At 41.8% G+C, this 17,561-nt stretch overlaps 2 long non-coding RNA genes across 2 annotated transcripts; both read left to right on the forward strand.

The window, feature by feature from the left end:
• Positions 1–3,119: 3,119 nt before the first annotated feature.
• LOC310743334 lies at positions 3,120–8,419 on the forward strand. The gene is made up of 2 exons (XR_014538960.1): positions 3,120–3,620; positions 7,522–8,419. It is a non-coding gene; the product is annotated as an uncharacterized lncRNA (long non-coding RNA).
• A 3,023-nt stretch (positions 8,420–11,442) lies between these two features.
• Positions 11,443–14,805, forward strand: LOC310743331. The gene is made up of 2 exons (XR_014538957.1): positions 11,443–12,273; positions 12,425–14,805. It is a non-coding gene; the product is annotated as an uncharacterized lncRNA (long non-coding RNA).
• The last annotated feature ends 2,756 nt before the right edge of the window (positions 14,806–17,561 follow it).

The following is a 17,561-nucleotide window of genomic DNA, read 5'->3' on the forward strand; positions in this document are numbered from 1 at the left end:
ATTCAGCATCAATGCCTATCACAGACATTCATTTCTTTGTGTGAATTATTTAATCAAAGGAAAAAGGAAGATATGTTAGAAGAGGGGGAGGCCTGGGCTCTAAACTGGTTGAAATCCATTAGCCCAAATTCCAAAAAGTGCGGAATAAACACATGGAAACACATATTCAATGAAGCCATGCTTCATTTAGTTATAACCTCTGCATTCAGGTTATATCTGATCTAGAGAACTGGAATTGCCCATTGGCAAGTGTTTTTTTCTAGATTGGTGTCCTGACATGTGCCTTTATAGGAGGTTTGGGGGCTATTTTTAAAAATTACATGGCCAGAAGAAGTTTGACAGGTACAGCTTCTGTTGTCACTGCTGCGCTGTCATTATGGAAGCCGTTCTTTCCCACTGTCATGCAACTATTTAAGGCAGAGGTCATCTTTGAGTCAGAAGCTGTCAACCTTAGCCATGAATCTTTTTGTCAAGAGTGGATCTCAGTGCCCTACACGAGCCTTGCATTTGGCATCCCAGAGCATTAATTGCTTTTGAAACTCCAAGTTCAGGTCAAATTAATGATATTCAAATTAATTCATGTTTTGCAAATTACTCAAGTGTTCTTAACTGTTGATTTATTTATTGATTTATTTATTTATTTAAAAAAAGAAAGTTCAGTAATTACTAAGATCCCATTCTGTTCACTTGACATGGGTCACAGTGAAAAGAAAAAGTTGCTTGTTTACACTGAGGAAAAATGTGTCTAAAACATTTGCAACATACAGTATATTTAAAGTACTACTAGTAGTCATGGCTTTTCCCAAAGTCTCCTGGGAGCTGTAGTTTGTTAAGGGTGCTGAGAGTTGTAGGGTGACCCCCTATTCCCCTCCCAGAGCTACAGTCCTCCACCCGCCACCCACATGCCCTAGTGGCCCTCAGTCATTCATGTAGAATGAGAAGCAAGATATAAAAGTGATACTTCTTGTCCCAGAGTTTTAGCCTTACAACTTGCCAAGCATCTCCTGGCCCTGCATGAAAGCTCTCCTCCAAGCAGTCCATTGACCATGTTTGCTTTCACCCCCAGCAGCTGATAGCCTTGTGACTAAGTCAGTGGTTCTCAACCTGTGGGTCCCCAGATGTTGTTGGACTACAACTCCCATCATCCCTGAGCTCTGGTCTTGCTAGCTAGGGGTGATGGGAGTTGTAGTTCAACAACATCTGGGGACCCACAGGTTGAGAAAGGCTGGACTAAGAGATTTTGCAGTCTCTGCAGCTTGGCTGGAAGAACTGTTCGTCAAGGGGGAAGTCCCTCCTCCTGAACAGAATCCAGGGGAGAGAATGGCAGTTGGGAATTGTCAGTTGGGGAAAATGGCGCTCTCCATGTGTGTGATATATATATATATATATATATATATATATATATATATATATATATATATAGGTTATTACAAAGGTTGAGTGCCACTCCCATTCTCTGCTGAGATGTAGCAATATCCCTGGAGTTCCAGGCTCTCAGCCATGGCCTTTCTATGGCCGCTGCCACCGGCCTCCTCCCTTGGGCAGCTCACAGTAGCTGCTGGAGAGCAGGTGAAGAGGAGGAAAGGCTGCCGCTACTGAGGCACAGCCCCACATGATGTGCCAGCTCTTGGTCCTCAGATACTCTTAAGACATTTGGGGCAAGCAGAGAGCACGACTGCCCTGGGCAGGAAGAAAGGGGGAGTGGAGCGGAGCAGAGGACAGCACAAGGAATACTGATTTTTTAAAATAAAATAAAAAATATTATGTGTCCATATCTAATATTGCCCCTTTCTAAAATTTATTTATTGGTGTGTGTTTTTCCTTCCGTAAAACTACCAAGAACACAATAAAATAAAATCATGATTAAGGGTTTTTCTCAGGATAGTGGGGGGCTTGTGTGCTGTGTTCCGCTGGTGCTGTGGCAGCGGCATTTGTCCTTCTTTTAATAGGAATTGTTGTGTGTTTGTGTGTAAAAATAGGGGGTTGTGGGGGGGGGGTCAGCATAATTCATGCTGTTCCCTGGCTTCTTTCTGCACCCATCAGAAACCTCCATTTTCTTGGGAGAGAATTTGGTATTAACAAATGTCTTAAGAGTATCTGAGGACCAAGATAAGCTGCCCTCAAAAGATGTCCACATTTTACCTACTCTACAGTTTAAATTCTTCTCAAGTTTTATTTCTCATACCTGGTCAAACCAGATAAGAAAATGCACACATGAAATTTATGTTTTAAAAAATAATGACAGATTGCACAACGTGCTTCCCAGTTTAACGTGATGCGTTTTAATAGGGAAAAACCCTAGAATTTTAGATGACTGTATATACCCTAGTTCATGAATGACTTTTCAGCAAAGTATATCATAAAATGTTGAAGAAATAGGTTGCATTTTCTCCTGCCATGCTTGAAGATTAATAATCCAAATGATAGAAAGACATCTGTGACCCCATTATATAAAGCAGATGTGGAAATGGATGGCATTTCTTATTTTAATTACTTTATTTATAATGTAGATAGACAAGTGAAATGTTTTCTTTCTCTGTGAGGTGAATGTAGACACTATTATCAACTTCAGAAACACTGAGCCAACAAATACCTCTGTGTGACAAAAGGCTGCTGCCAGTCAGTGTAAACAATACTGAGATAGATGGACCAGTGGTCTGATTCAGTAGAAACTAGCTTCCTCAGGCTCAGTGCATTCACAATGTGATCGTATACAATGTGTTTGGGAGAAAGGTGGGATAAAAAATGGTAAAGGGACCCCTGACCATTAGGTCCAGTCGTGGCCGACTCTGGGGTTGCAGCGCTCATCTCGCTTTATTGGCCGAGGGAGCCAGCATACAGCTTCCGGGTCATGTGGCCAGCATGACTAAGCCGCTTCTGGCGAACCAGAGCAGCGCACGGAAACGCCGTTTACCTTCCCGCCGGAGCGGTACCTATTTATCTACTTGCACTTTGATGTGCTTTCGAACTGCTAGGTTGGCAGGAGCAGGGACTGAAAAACGGGAGCTCACCCCGTCATGGGGATTCGAACCGCCGACCTTCTGATCAGCAAGTCCTAGGCTCAGTGGTTTAGAGCACAGCGCCACCCACGTCCCTTGAAAGGTGGGATACAAAGCTCTATTTCTCCTTCACATCTGCAGGCATCGCAGTGGAAGTGCTGGACCAATGTCTTGCCTCAGTAATGGACTGGGTGAGAGCCAACAAACTGAAGCTCAATCCAAATAAGATGGAGGCACTAGGGTGGTTCCCTAGACCAGATGGGTGGGAGGTTGCCTGCTTTTGATGGGGCTACACTCCCTCTGAAGGAGCAGGTACGTAGCTTTGGGGTGCTCCTGGATTCTTTGCTGTCACTTGAGGCTCAAGTAGCCTAAATGGCAATGAGTGCCTTCCGTCAGCTTTGGCTGGCGGCCCACCTATGTCTCTATCTGGACAGGGATAGCCTAACTTCTGTTGTCTATGCTGTGGTGTTCCAGATGTTGCCGGACTCCCAACTCCTATAATTCCTGAACATTGGAGTCAACCAACAAGGGTCCCTTTTCTCATGTTACAAAATGTATTGTAAGGAATAGTTGCTGTCATAAACTGGCTGTCATGAAGCAGGAAGGAGGAAGAGGATCCCAGTGAGGGATGTAGCAAGCTAGGGTTGGAGAAGGAAAGGTTGGTGTATAAAGTACTCATGGGGCAACAGAGGATAGTGAGGGGGATGGGGGTCAGTGCACAGGAACCAGAGCAGCAAGACCCATCACCAGAGCCAGAGGGGCCCCAATCCCCAAACATGGCAGTCTATGAGACATAAGAAGCAGCGTATGGTATGATCTAGGAGGCTGAGGCAGGCAAAGGCCCACAGCCCAGCTGGCCAGGTGGGGCTTATTAGCTCTGGGAGGGAGTGTGTGATTCCTCAGCTGGAGTAGGCTTGGGACAGGTGAGGGTCACATGCCTCATCAAGCCCAGATGCTGCAGTCAGCATGCAAGGTATACAAGGGAAGCAGAGCTGAGGTGCTGTGTCTGCTCAACTTCCCACATTGGTTGGACCAAAGCTTGGATGTTATCGGGAGCTCCTTGGGACTGTGCTTGTGTGGGACTAACATCCTAGTGCCTTGATTCCTGGATTGGCTGCCGAGGCGGGAATTTGGTCTGAATGGACTTTGGACCTGTTGGCCTGCCGGATTATGCGCTAATATCTGCTGTGGGTTCGTGTACACTCGTGGGACATACCAGGTAACCCGTGGTTCAGGACAGTTGCTGGCAAAAGTAATGGTCTAAAAAGTATGATGGTTGGGACCCAAACAGCAGAAATGACCCAGGAAGCCAGCTGCAATCCCTACCACTGTATTGCTCAGGATCAGACCCTATTTCTTAAGAGAAGCCTGAGGAGCATGGAGAGTGGTGCAAAAAACAGGGACAGGCTGTTATGAATGCAGAAATCCTGCATTTGGCCTTTAGTGGTTCAGGCTACATATAGTCAAAAGGGAAGTGCTGCACATTAAGAGCAGAATCTTGTTGTCTGGATAGCCCAGGTCCTCCATACACACTGTCCAGACTTGCAACCTGGGGAGATCACTTCGCTGCTGCTAACACAGCAGTTTGACTTCACCCCTGGAGGTGCACTCCATTGGCTCAGAGACAGATGGATGCCAACAGCAATCTGTGTTCATTAGGATTTATGGAAATCAGAGTATAAGTGTCCCAACCAGGCAGGATCCAAAAGTTTTAAGGAATAATATACTTCTGTTGAAGTAATCAGCAATTGCCTCTGCTGAGACCTGGTTTAATAAAACTTTCCATCTCAGTAGTACCAGACTTGGCTAAGTATTTGTAATTAGAGTGGATTATTAGAAAATAATCACTCTTAATGCTTGTGTGCTCTTTTAAGATCCAATACAAACTTAATCTATCAATAGGGAGTAAATTATATAAGGATATCATTAGCATTTTTATGTAAGATTAAGGGAAATGGTTTTCTTTCCTCTTTTTTTTGAAAGAGAATTTTAAAGCAGTTGAATAATTGGTGTAACTAAACTCTTGCATCTTTTACATAGTTTTTTTTTAAAAAATATTCAGCTAATATTTACTTTCACATGGAAAAATTGTTACCTATAATGATTCAAATTCTATATTTAGTGTTAAACTTGTACTTTCCAAAAAGGAGAAAATAGTCATTTTAGAACCATGAAGGTAATCATAGGGCAATTAGCTACCTACACAATCATGCAATAACAACATGTTGGCAGGAACAAAGTTTTCCTATCATGGAATGCCAGTGTCCATGACCTGACCTTCTAAGCTGGCCATCTCAGATGGATCCTTGATTTATCTGTAGATCCAATGTGTGGATCTTGGAGGTTCAACTTTGAAACTCTGCACTCTTTTGAAAGTAGCTTGGAAACAGAAGACAGGAAACTCATGCACAGCAAAATGGGTTTTTTTCACTGACAAGATTCCCTTTGGCATGTGAAAAGCACTAGTTTACTAGTGTTTTTCTGTTTCCAATGTCATTGCATGTTCTGTACTGCAAAAGTAAAATGCAGCATGCGTTTGGGGAGAAGAAGGAAATGACATGCAGCTGAAGGAGCGTAGCTAACATCTGCATTGCTCATGCAGTTCGGATCAGGTTGTCTTGGCAGAAAGGAGTTAAGAGTAAAGATCAGGTGAACCTAGCCTTCCATCTTAATCTCCTCCAACTGACTCAAAATAAGTAGTGTTATCTTTAAGCCTGTCATGATATTAGGAAATAGTTTGACTTACGCTGAGGCAATCCAGACTAAATCAGGCTTGATCTGTCTGCCACATTGCACCAATAACCTATCCTTTGCCTATCCGATCTGCTTGCTTTGGGTTGAATGCAGGAAAGTCATTGAGCACGAAGAACACCTTCTGCAATAGAATGTCCTTTCCTTCTCCTCCCCCAGAAGATTGAGGGGACCCCCAGAGAAGATGGCAACTTCCTATGTTCTTTGCAAAGTCTACTGAAAGAAAAAGCCATCTACTGATGACTTAAAGTCAATTTTGCATTAGGAAGTAATTTTTTTTATACTGATGAATATGTTTGTTAGCAGCATCTACCTGATGGAATATGAATTCACATTTTAGCAAGCAAGTCAACAAAGGAGGTTAACACTTCTGTTGAGCCTTCCTAACTACATGTCCATATTTCAAAAATTTAGCACTTTATCCTGCATTACCCTTGGTTGATATCTCCTTACACATTCTCATATTTGTACAGCTTATTCAAACATTTCTGATATTTGCTAAGACATATCTCCATACCAGATTAAAACAGCCATCTGAATCTTTTTTAAAAAAAATCTTTGGAAATGGGAGAAAATCTACTCTGCCGAACTACTGAGTTATGAAATAATAGCATTCACTACGTATTATTTTCATCAAATTTTAAATTGCACTTCTGAGCCTCTTCTTTCCATTACTTCTCATTTAAATAATCTTCTCTCTTCAACCAATAATAAACCACACTTTTCAGAAAAGTGTACCTACAAAATCTTGAACCCTCAATTGTGTTTTGATTATGGAACCTCATTTTACTAACCCATTGTTTTTAAACAAACTTGATTGAATTATTTTAAAACAATGATCAAATATAAAGTGTTGTCTTCCAAGACAAAAAAACCCATGATGTTAAGTCTTGTAAACAGTCATCCACATGGCCTCAAAACAAGCTTGGAAAGTGTTTTACATTACAAATTAAGCTCACATCAGTACTGTCCCTTTTATAGCAAAACAGAGTTAGAACATCATCATCTTTCGAGACCAAATGCCAGAAAGACAATTTTGCATTTAAATCATATATGAAGGCACACATATTTTCTCAAATACATTACAATAGTCACAGACCCCATAGTCAGATAGTATAAAATACTACAGCGGAAAGTATGCACTCTCTATATTCACACCATTTTCTCAAAACTCTTGTTAATAAATAGTTTGCGACTATTTCCCCCTCTTTTGCTTTGAAGAATATCTTTTGTGAAACATGATGCTTGGCTATGTAACAATTTTGCAACAGTAAAAATCCATCCATTTCCCATATGAATGTGTCTATGGTTAGTTTTGGAGGATCATATATTGGCTTATTAAATCAGAACATGCATGAGGCTTTGCCCTTGATCCATGCTTGTGTAACTATTTTTAATGATTATTTTTATTCACCAAAAGTCTTGATTAAGGGTCTCTGAAGGGACTCACAGCAAATTATTTCTATAGAGGCAAATAACAAAGAACTCTCAAATGTCGAACAGCAGTGCATAAGGATTTTACACAAATATCTAATTTACACAAGTGCCATAAATTAACAAAATAGAGCACCACCCTCCCAAAGTTCAGTTTGAAAAGCAGCACCTTGATCACTATGTATCCTTCTACGAAATTCATCGTGATTAATAAGTTTCAGCCTTGATAAAGTGAGACAGCAGTGGGTTACACTTGCATCTACCCTTCCCTCCTCCCTCCACAGTTTGCTACAGTAATCCAAGAATTAACCATAGTTTCCTGTTTCTTCCAAACCAGGAAGCCAACCTGTTAGCTGAAGTTGGTTTAAGGCCCTGGATTGTTCCAAACCTGATGACTATCATTTTCAAGTTTGAACAAAATAGGAAACTATGGTTTCCTGAAGATCAGGCCGAGAAGGGAGGAGAGAATGTCATCACAAGAGTTGTTCATATGATGGCAGATTAAGTTGTGAGATGATCATCCAAGCACTGTTAATGTGTATGAATTTTTAAAAGCAACAGTCTGGTGGCTGTTTAAAGAGAAACAGATTTATGTTTCAGGCTACCCAGAGTAGCTGGGGCAACCCAGTCAGATGGGTGGGGTATAAGTACTAAATTATTATTACAATGTGTTATGACTAGCAACGACAGTGACCAAATACAGGTGGGTGACACTGTATAGACGAGTTTTTACCCATGCCCACATCTCCTATTCAAACAAGAACCAAAATGAATGTTCTAGCATTTCATTGGTCTTTCAAGGTGCTTTTTGAAATGTCTCGCACTTGACATCTTACTGATTTCAGGCCAATTATGCAATAGATGAGAGATTCGTGATGAATCATCAGTGTATTTCAATATAACCTCCTCCCCACCCAGCCCAATTCACTGTTGCTTTTTTAAAAAGTGTAGGAGAAGTGCTCTTCTGCCAGAACAAAAAATCTGCAATAAGAGTCATTAAGTGTGTAATGTATTCAGCCTCTCACTGTGACTAAGAGGCAATGTGGGAATTGTGAAAGTGAAGAATAGCAAAGGCAATAGTTCAACTTCATTGATTCACTGGGTGTCAGCTGTTAGAGAAATTAGAAATAGGCATCTCCAAGTGGAAATATATGGGGAGGAAGAATAATGATCTGTGTATTTTGTTCACTACATGCCTCTCTTTTTTAAACAATAAAAGCTCTTCCGAGACTGAATTTTGTATTCCAACTTTTACTTTCTTTATTCTTCTCTATAATTTGTTCAACACATGAATTCTATTTTTTGCACTCATGTTAATATTTCATTTTGCCTTACTTAACTCCCTGCAAGTCATTATCTGACTGTTATTAATTACTACTGGCAGAGAGCCGATTTAAGGCATTGAAGTTAGGAAAATACTATTGTTATTGATGATTTTTTTAAAAAAAGTACAATACTTCCCTCAGACCAATCCACAGCAGCTAAAAATGGTGCTTTGTTTTAATATAGAATTGCTAGCTGCCTCTGGTTCTCTGTAGAGCATCTTTTTTGGTGTGGAAAATGATATCCTCTACTCAGGCCTCTGCTAGCAGAACATTTGCTCTTATTAGCTGGCTAACTACATCTCTCTCTCTCTCTCTCTCTCTCTCTCTCTCTCTCACACACACACACACACACACACACACACACACACACACTGGGCAAGGAACAGGGAGAACAGGAAGCTGCCTATAGTGGCACTTGCCACATTACATACCTAATGTAAACATAATGCACAACCTCCTCTCCCTTCCTTAACCACTTCAAATATTCCTCCCTGAAAATCACCATTCTGTTTCATTCCAAATTCATTCCTGAAAAAATTGTACTCAGTATGAACCTGTTTTTACACAACAGTCAACATACAGTATATTGGTTTCTTCATTCTGCTGATCAACTAGCTTTAACATTTCTGGGTTTGATTCACTTCAGAATTGGTCTTTTGTCTTATTTTACTTAGGTGGATTAGTCTATGATGAACATCTTATAAGCAAGGAGATATCTAAAAGGAGTCTGAAGCTTCTTTAAATTCAGTTTAAGTTTTCAGAACACACTTTAAGAAAAAATGTGTGTTTTTTTAAAAAAAACCTACCATAGACAAATGACAGGACTTTTTTTTGCTGAAATACACAGAGAATACTTTATCCTTTCTTCCTTAGGCTGGAACTATTTATTTAATCTGTCCAGTCAATCATAACAAGATCTGATTGAAAATGTTTAATTTCTTCTTTGAAAAGATTGCCTCCAAGTGGAAGAGATCATTACTACACTCATCTAAGATTCGTGAATTAAATTTAAGGACAAACATTATTATTTTTGCATTTGATCATTCATTATACACATGTGTGCACACACAGAGTGCCAGGTAAATAAAAAAATCAGGAGACAATCTGGAGAGAAGACTATTCATTTGGAACAAAGTTATAAGTATTTCTATTATGAAATCAGTCATGGGTCAGCACAATTCAGTATTTGCCAGCTTCCTGCAAGCTTTCATGGAGTTTCACACTGAGGTGTGGTGAAGTAGTTAGTGTCAGATTAGGACTAGGGAGATCTTGGTTCAGCCATGAAGCTCCTTGAGTGACCTTGGATTTGTCCCTGTCTCTCTTAACCTAATCTATCTATTTTCAAAATAAAATGGGAATGTGATAAGTACTGTACAGATACACATAACCACTTGATTCAGGGAGGGAGTCAGATGAAGTAAGTCACATACAGAAGACGAAATGAAGTTCTATGTTGATTGACAAATTAACAGTCAAGAAATCCTTGGGTCCATATGATATCAAAGTTCTTGAAAGATGTGAAGTGAAATTGCTGACCTCCTAAGAGAATGACACAATCTATCATTAAAACCAGTTTCCTTACTAGAGGTCTGAAAGGGGGGGGGTGAAAAACCCTCTCTGAATTTGCTACACCACTCATGGGCAACAAAAAGGAGACATTTCATTTATCTTTCAGAAGGAGAGATTGTTTTAGAACAGTTTGAGGGACACTTACTGCTGGCTGCAAACAATGGTATTTTCTCAGGTCTTTCACTTTTTAAAATGTAGTTTTGTGACCTCCTGCAAGTGAGTGGTGGAGATTAATGCAGCCAGCAGGAGCACCACTGCACTCCACACAGAACAACAACAACAAAAATTTTAAGCGAATAAAAACAGAGAGAGAAGAAAAATCCCACTGTTTGCTGGGAATAATAAGAACCCTCAGGGTTGACCTAAGAAGGTTTGCTTTCTCAGGTGAAGAATAAAATGGCACTCCCTCCCACATACAAAACTCAACTAGACTTCCAGTTGAATCTTTCTTCAGCGCTGGTGACATGACACTGCCCTCTGCTCAGTGGAGGCTGGTCTATGAGGACAAATGAGATACTGCCCCACCGACCACAGTTTGTCCTCAGCCAGCCCCCACCTGCCTGCCTTCTTACTTATAACAAATCCAGGGTGTGGCTCTGGCTGTTGCCCTCCCTGCTTGCCACTCAGCCAGTCCCACTGAACCTGAGACAACAAGCTAGTTTAGGTTGGCCTAAACTACCCTAAAGGGACGCGGGTGGCGCTGTGGGTTAAACCTCAGAGCCTTGGACTTGCAAGTTTGGCGGTTCGAATCCCCGCGACGGGGTGAGCTCCTGTTGCTCGGTCCCTGCTCCTACCCCACCTAGCAGTTCGAAAGCACGTCAAACTGCAAGTAGATAAATAGATACCGCTCCGGCAGGAAGGCAAACAGCGTTTCTGTGCACTGCTCTGGTTCGCCAGAAGCAGCTTAGTCATGCTGACCACATGACCCGGAAGCTGTACACTGGCCCGGAAGCTGTACAATAAAGCGAGATGAACGCCACAACCCCAGAGTCGGCCACAACTGGACCTAATGGTCAGGGGTCCCTTTACCTTTAAACTACCCTAAAAGCATATGAAGCTTTGCTCTCTGACAGAATGACTAGGAGTGGAAGGAGGCTTAGGAACAGCTAGGGGACTGGTCCCCCCAGTAACTGCTGCCTGAGGCCATCATCTCATTTTGCCTAATGGTAGGGCTGGCCCTGAGCACACACCTCCATCCTATAACCCTTCCAACCTTCCCAAAGATTCACCAATAGTTTACGGGTCCAAAGCTGCCCAGCAGTTTCAGGAGCAAAAAAATTGGCAAATTATACCCAATGTAAGCATTAAGTTATGACACAAACCCCCAGCCCCATATACGATGATGGGCCTGATCTGGTGGTGGCTAATAAGGAAGAGGAGTTTGGACTTTTGATTGATATTTCACTGAAAATCTCAATAAGGATATTATAAGCCTTTAAAAAAGGCTGGAAATGGGCAACTAAAGCTAAAGCCTCTGGGCTAAGGAGGAGCCATGATTGAAGCTTATTTAAAAGAGAAATTGTGTTGAGAGGTTTTCTCTTTCTCCCTCTTTCATAAGAGCTCAGGGTCATTCAATTAAAATGATTGTCAGTCAATTCAGGACAGAGAAAAGACATTGCTTTTTCGCACAATGTATGATCAGCATACAGAATTTGTGACCACCATTTGTCACAATTGCTCCTGGCATAGATGGCTCGGAAAGGGGATTACAGCCAAAAGTGCCATGGAAACTAGAGGAATATTTCAAAATTTACCAAACACCTTTCTAATCATTGCTGTATCAAGAGTATTACTAGTCCTTTCAAAACGGTCAAGTTATCCTCCTCTGCCCTCTTTGAAAAAATAGGGGGGATCTGATATGGAGCAGAGGCAAGGCTATTTTTTATTTTACAGGAAGAGCCTTTGCCCATCTTATTGTTAAGGGTAAGACCTGCCCATTCCACCCAATTATTTAAATTCCCCTCCTGAAACTATCCTTCCCACTTTTACAGGGGTCCTATGAAAGTAATGGTGCTGGGAACATTCAGCACATCTTACATTTTAATCCTCTGAAAAATGCACCGCACAGAACATATCGTTTCAGCTCAACGCCAAGTCAGACTGTCATCCTAAGCACTCCTCTGAATGTCTTTTCCATTGAAATGGTAGACACCTGAACTAGAGCTTTTGAATGCAATCAATAAGACTGCTTTAGAGTAAGTACCCTGAGGATTGCCATAATCTTTTCTCTATAATGAAAAACAGGAAATAGGAATCGATTTTCTATTTGTGGAAGCATTACTGAATACAAAAGATATCACTCTTCTACACTGATCTATTCTTTTTTACAATTTATTGGCCTCACAGGTTCCAGAATTAAACTCTCCAACCCAACCATGAAACAAAGATTTAGTGATCAGTCTGACAGGGGACAGAATGAGACAGAACGAGCGCACTGAATTTATGGAGTCAGTCTGGATTAATGGAGTTTGTACAGTCAGCTCAAGTTGGAATACATTTGATGTATTTTATTATTAATAGTAGTAGACATCTTGCTTCTTTCGTTTGGAGAGAACAATCCTGTCATCTCTCATATGGACCCAGAGAAGTCAAATCACACAATTGCCGCTACAGGCCAGATGGAACCTAGTGATCTAGCAATGGGATGTTTGCCACCCCTTTGGCAAGACACCAAGGCTAACAGCCCAGGAGTGAAGGTTACTCACTGGCTATGCAGAGGCTCTGTCCAAAGCAAGGGTGCAATGTAGTCAGCGAGTCCATAGAGATCATACTGAGAACCTTGACTTCCAAGGTAACAGGGAGAAACCAGCTGGTACCATGCATTCTGGCCTCCTAGATCCTGTGATTTCTGGATGAAGGTTAAACCAAACTGTACCAGTCCAACTGGCTACTTTCTTGACCTTCCTGACCAAGGCCTATTAGGATCCTTGCTGACACCCACCCAACCTGTGTGTGTGCTCTTCGCCCTATGGGCTTACTGTGGTATAGGAACTAAGACACAGGCACACACCTGTACAGTACTGGATACCACATTTACAGTTGGAATGTGGGCTGGATTTGTATGGGAGACATTGGATTGTATCCCATGTGAACCTTCATGCACATGAAGACCTTCCTCAGATGTTTGATCTACCTATTTAATGTAAAATACAGTGAGTGGCAACATGGACCAGGGCCTTCTTGGTAGTGGCACCAACATTTTGGAACTTGTCACTGAGAGCAGGTTTAAAATAGGCAATCTTATACATTGGGAGTAAGACCTACTGAACACTTCCACAGCATGTGAAGCTTTCTCAAAATCAAACTCAATAGCCCCAATTTAATTAAATTTGGCCACACTTAACTCCCACTTCATTTTCAATGAGACTTTTGAATAATTAACTTTCTTTAGGGCCAGTTTATATTCATCAGGATTTAAGCTTAAATGATTTCCTGAATCAATTTTGACTTTGAGGACCCAGAGTTTTAAGAATAGTATTTTTGCCTTTTGCACATCTCTGCAAGCATGTGAACCACACCAGATAAAGACGGAACAGAGCTGAGAGAGCAGAATATACATTTATTTAAGAATCTGAAGATCAAGATCTCTTCTGAACTATCGAGGAATACAAACGCATAGTCCAGTCATTGTATTTTTATGGCTCACAGGAAATACTCAGGTGAGATTCCAGACCTATATCTTCATATATTTGGTTTTTCTGACTACTCTCATCTTCTCCAACTTCCTCATCTCCCATGAAAATATTTATCTGTGGGCTCATAGCCGAAATGGTGGCCATGCAACTGGCATTTGGAAATACCATGTCACAATCATTCTCTCCTGTGGATTGCTGTTGTTCTGATTTCTCTTCTTCTCTTTTGTCTGCAGCAGCTGCTTTTTCTGCCGCTGCCCTTTTCTCCTCCTGGCGCATGTCTTGGTACACCTGATGCATGATAAACTGTGTTGTGTTCCTAGGGGCACGCATTCCTGGTGCCCTCCACCCACACAGATTCATGGGGCGCAGTCTCCCCTTTACAGCTGCATGCATAAATGCTAACAAACGCTGGCTCTTCCGCTTCCGATTACGGCGGTGACTTCTCCCGATCCTACAACATCTGGATTTCCATTGGTGACTTGCACACCAATGCTTTGCTTTCTCCTTCTTAGGTGATCTTTTCTTCTTCCAATAGCCTCCCCTTTTCTTCCATGGTCTACCATTCCCAGAGAACGTGCCGTTCTTCCGTTCGGAAAAGTGACAAGCTTTGGGCTTCTGCACTTTGGTCTCATGATGGCTACCGTGAGACACTCCTGGATCACTTCTTTCACCATTTTGGTCCCTTTTTCCCATGTTGGGCCATTGTTTGGTATATCCTAGTTGCAGAGACAGCTGCTGATAACACCGCCGTCCCTGTCTCCACATTTCAGGAGATAATTGGGAAGCCTCTTCCAAAAAAATACCTTTCCAACTTTTGTTTTTTCCTCCCCAGGAGTTTCTCCTTCAACAGCAGCCACTGCTTGTGCTGTTAGTTCTGTATTGTGTGGTTTGTGCCTTCTGTCCTTAACCAGCTGGGCACACACTCCTGATTTTCCAGTACTTTGTTTTCCTGGTCGTTTTCTGTTGCTCCCTCTTTCTTTGTGGCTTTCGTGCCACTGCTTGTAATACAATGAGACCCCGGTGTGAGATGCTGCTTTGACCCAGATTCAGTGGGTCATAGGTGTCATACCACTAGGGGTGGTAACTTCCTTTCCTCTTGGGAGCCTTGTATAGATTGAATAAAGCATCGTCATCACCCTAGGCAACAGGGAACCAATCATAAAGCAATGGGTGGGGCTGTAACTGGACATTCCGCCAGCTTTTAGCAGGGTGGGGCTGTGATAGGTGTTCTTTTGAGAGCAGCTCTGTAGAATCAAAGACTCTTGTCTTCTTTAGGCTCCAGGGCAACTGACTCCACACAACTGTCATGGTAGCCATGTTGGCGTGCATCTTTTAGCCAGACATAGCTTAAGGCAAATACTATTTTCAGATACCCCAATCCAGTGTAACAGTAATCAATAAAGACTGACCTGTGCCATATGACATCTTTAATGACTTCAACATAAGCTGTTACCAAAGATTAAGTAATGAATCAGTTCTGCTTTTCAGAACAGAAGGCTGAAAAACAAACCCATCTCATGATTTTCCTGTCCAAATTACACGGGGATGATGTGAATAAACTGCCCATGACCCCATATTTAATTTTCTATGTCTGCCATATATATATATATATATATATATATATATATATATATATATCAGATTTCGGGACAGTTCCTACAAATAATGCTTGGGTAACAGTCAACATGTTTCTATCTACTCAAACTACTGATGCAGTAACACTTAACATTCTGTTTTGTGCAGAATGTCTGGGCCCACAAACTGCTAATATCTTAATGCTCATGTGGATTTTATAGCTAGAAACTCTGTTTCTTATAAATGTATGTATTTGGTTATAGTTAAATTTTAACTTTGAGTTGATAGAGCACACCCTACAGAATATGCCCTTCTTCCAGTTTATCAAAAGGTTGAAGGCAGAAGAAGCTACCTTTTAAATACCCAAAGGATTAACTACAGCCATATTGGGGGGGGGGGGTTGACTTGGAGCAGACAAGTAGCAGGGAGAGGGTTATTTTAACCCTTTCCTTTCCCAGTGCTACTCAGCTACAAGTAGGTCTGCTCCAGCCGGTTTTTCATCGTCTTGACTACAAATGTGCTTTGATCTATGCATGGAGGAAGGCTTCAGGGCGGTTTGTAGCAGAGACCTAGCAGGCAGTATATGGGCCCCTAGGCCCCTCCTGTTCCTCCCTTCCAGTTGTTGTTGTTGTGGTTTGTTGTTGTTTTTAAGAAAGCTGGTTTGGATTCAGTTTCAAATGTCTCTGTGTAATGTGTAGTTAGGTCTGGAGCAGAGTATCAAATAATTCCCTTTCTCAGTTATTGTACGGCATTCCAATTTGGATACAAGCATTTAATAGAGAAGTTGAACAAATTCAAGTGACTTTTCTTCTTAAGATCCATGGTGACCCTAAATGCATAAGTTACTTAACCCTATGTGTTGAAACTGGCCAACATCTGATGGAAACCAATGCATGGCTCACTACAATCAAGGCATGGCTGAAAGTCCACTTTAGAACAACATCTAACTCCTTCTTAACCTCTATGCTTGAAGACCTGGATGGTATAGAGCAATTCAAGATAAAATCCGTAGTTTGGGCATTGCTCTTGAGAGCCTTGAAGCATGCGACAAAAGTTACATATTCCAAATAATCAAACAGCGACTCTACGACCATGAAAGACAGCGCTTGTTACCTCTGAGATCCTATTCTCTGGAGGCCTTGGGTATTATAACACCCTATGGAACCTGTGCCAAATATCTAAAGGATCTACTACTCCCTTCCCATCAAAGAGCCTTTATGCTCGCGAGAGTAAATGCCTTCCCCTCTGTAGTGACCAAGGGTAGATTCTCAAATGCCCCATATCAAGCCCATTTGTGTGCCTGCAACCAAGAAGTACCTGATTCAATGGACCACATTCTCTTAGATTGCTCTCTACACAGTAGACCTCGCCAACTGATGCTGACCAAAATGTTGGACCTCCAACCTGTAACTCTGACAAGTCAAATGAGGTTTCTCCTGGCAGATCAGGACAAAGATATCCCTGCTTTAGTAGCTTCCTTTTTAGCCACAATTTTACCCGTAAGGGTTCCCAATGAACCATTATTTCAGGGAACAGACAGGGTGAAGCAGAATATCTATGGTAAGTGCACACGATCACAGTCTGACCTTTTGACCCTCAACAGCTTCACCCTTGTCCTTTTAATTATCCCAGTGACCTGAAATGTTTTAGATTGTGATGCCAATAAAGGTCTTTGATTTGATTTGAAAAATAACTTAATGGGATCCAAAATTGCCACAATATGATCAAAAACACTTCTGTTCATCCCAGGTTCTTTTCCCCTGACTCCCCGTTGATCCGCAGCCCCTTGTACACCATCCCATGGCTTTCTAACATGTTTTCCAATCCTCAGGATTAGCTTCCAGGGGGAAAGGAGGGGCTGCAGTGAGACGGGGTGTGTGTGTTGAAAAGCCCCATCATAAGCAGAATGTTGCCATGGAGCTCAGGTTTTTGTCTTTATGCAGGTAACCATGCCTATCAATAGTCTATTGATTTGTATGCAATAAAGTAACTAGGGTTTAATCTAGGGCTCTGCTGATGGGGCTAAACCTGCTCCTTCATTCATGGTGGAGAGGGTTATCAATGGATACTTCTCATGATGGTTATGTTCTGCCTCCACAGTCAGAGGCAGAAATGCTTCTGAATACCAATTATTCAAAACCACAGTATGGGAGAGTGCAGCAATGCTCTAATTCTGCATGCAGGTTTTCCACAGGCATCAGGTCAACCACCGTGAGATCAAGATGCTGGACTAGATGGGCCATTGGTCTGATCCAGAAGCCTTTTCATTAACA

Source organism: Podarcis filfolensis, assembly GCF_964270895.1.
Source record: "Podarcis filfolensis genome assembly, chromosome: 10".
NCBI classification, from domain to species: Eukaryota; Metazoa; Chordata; class Lepidosauria; order Squamata; family Lacertidae; genus Podarcis; species Podarcis filfolensis.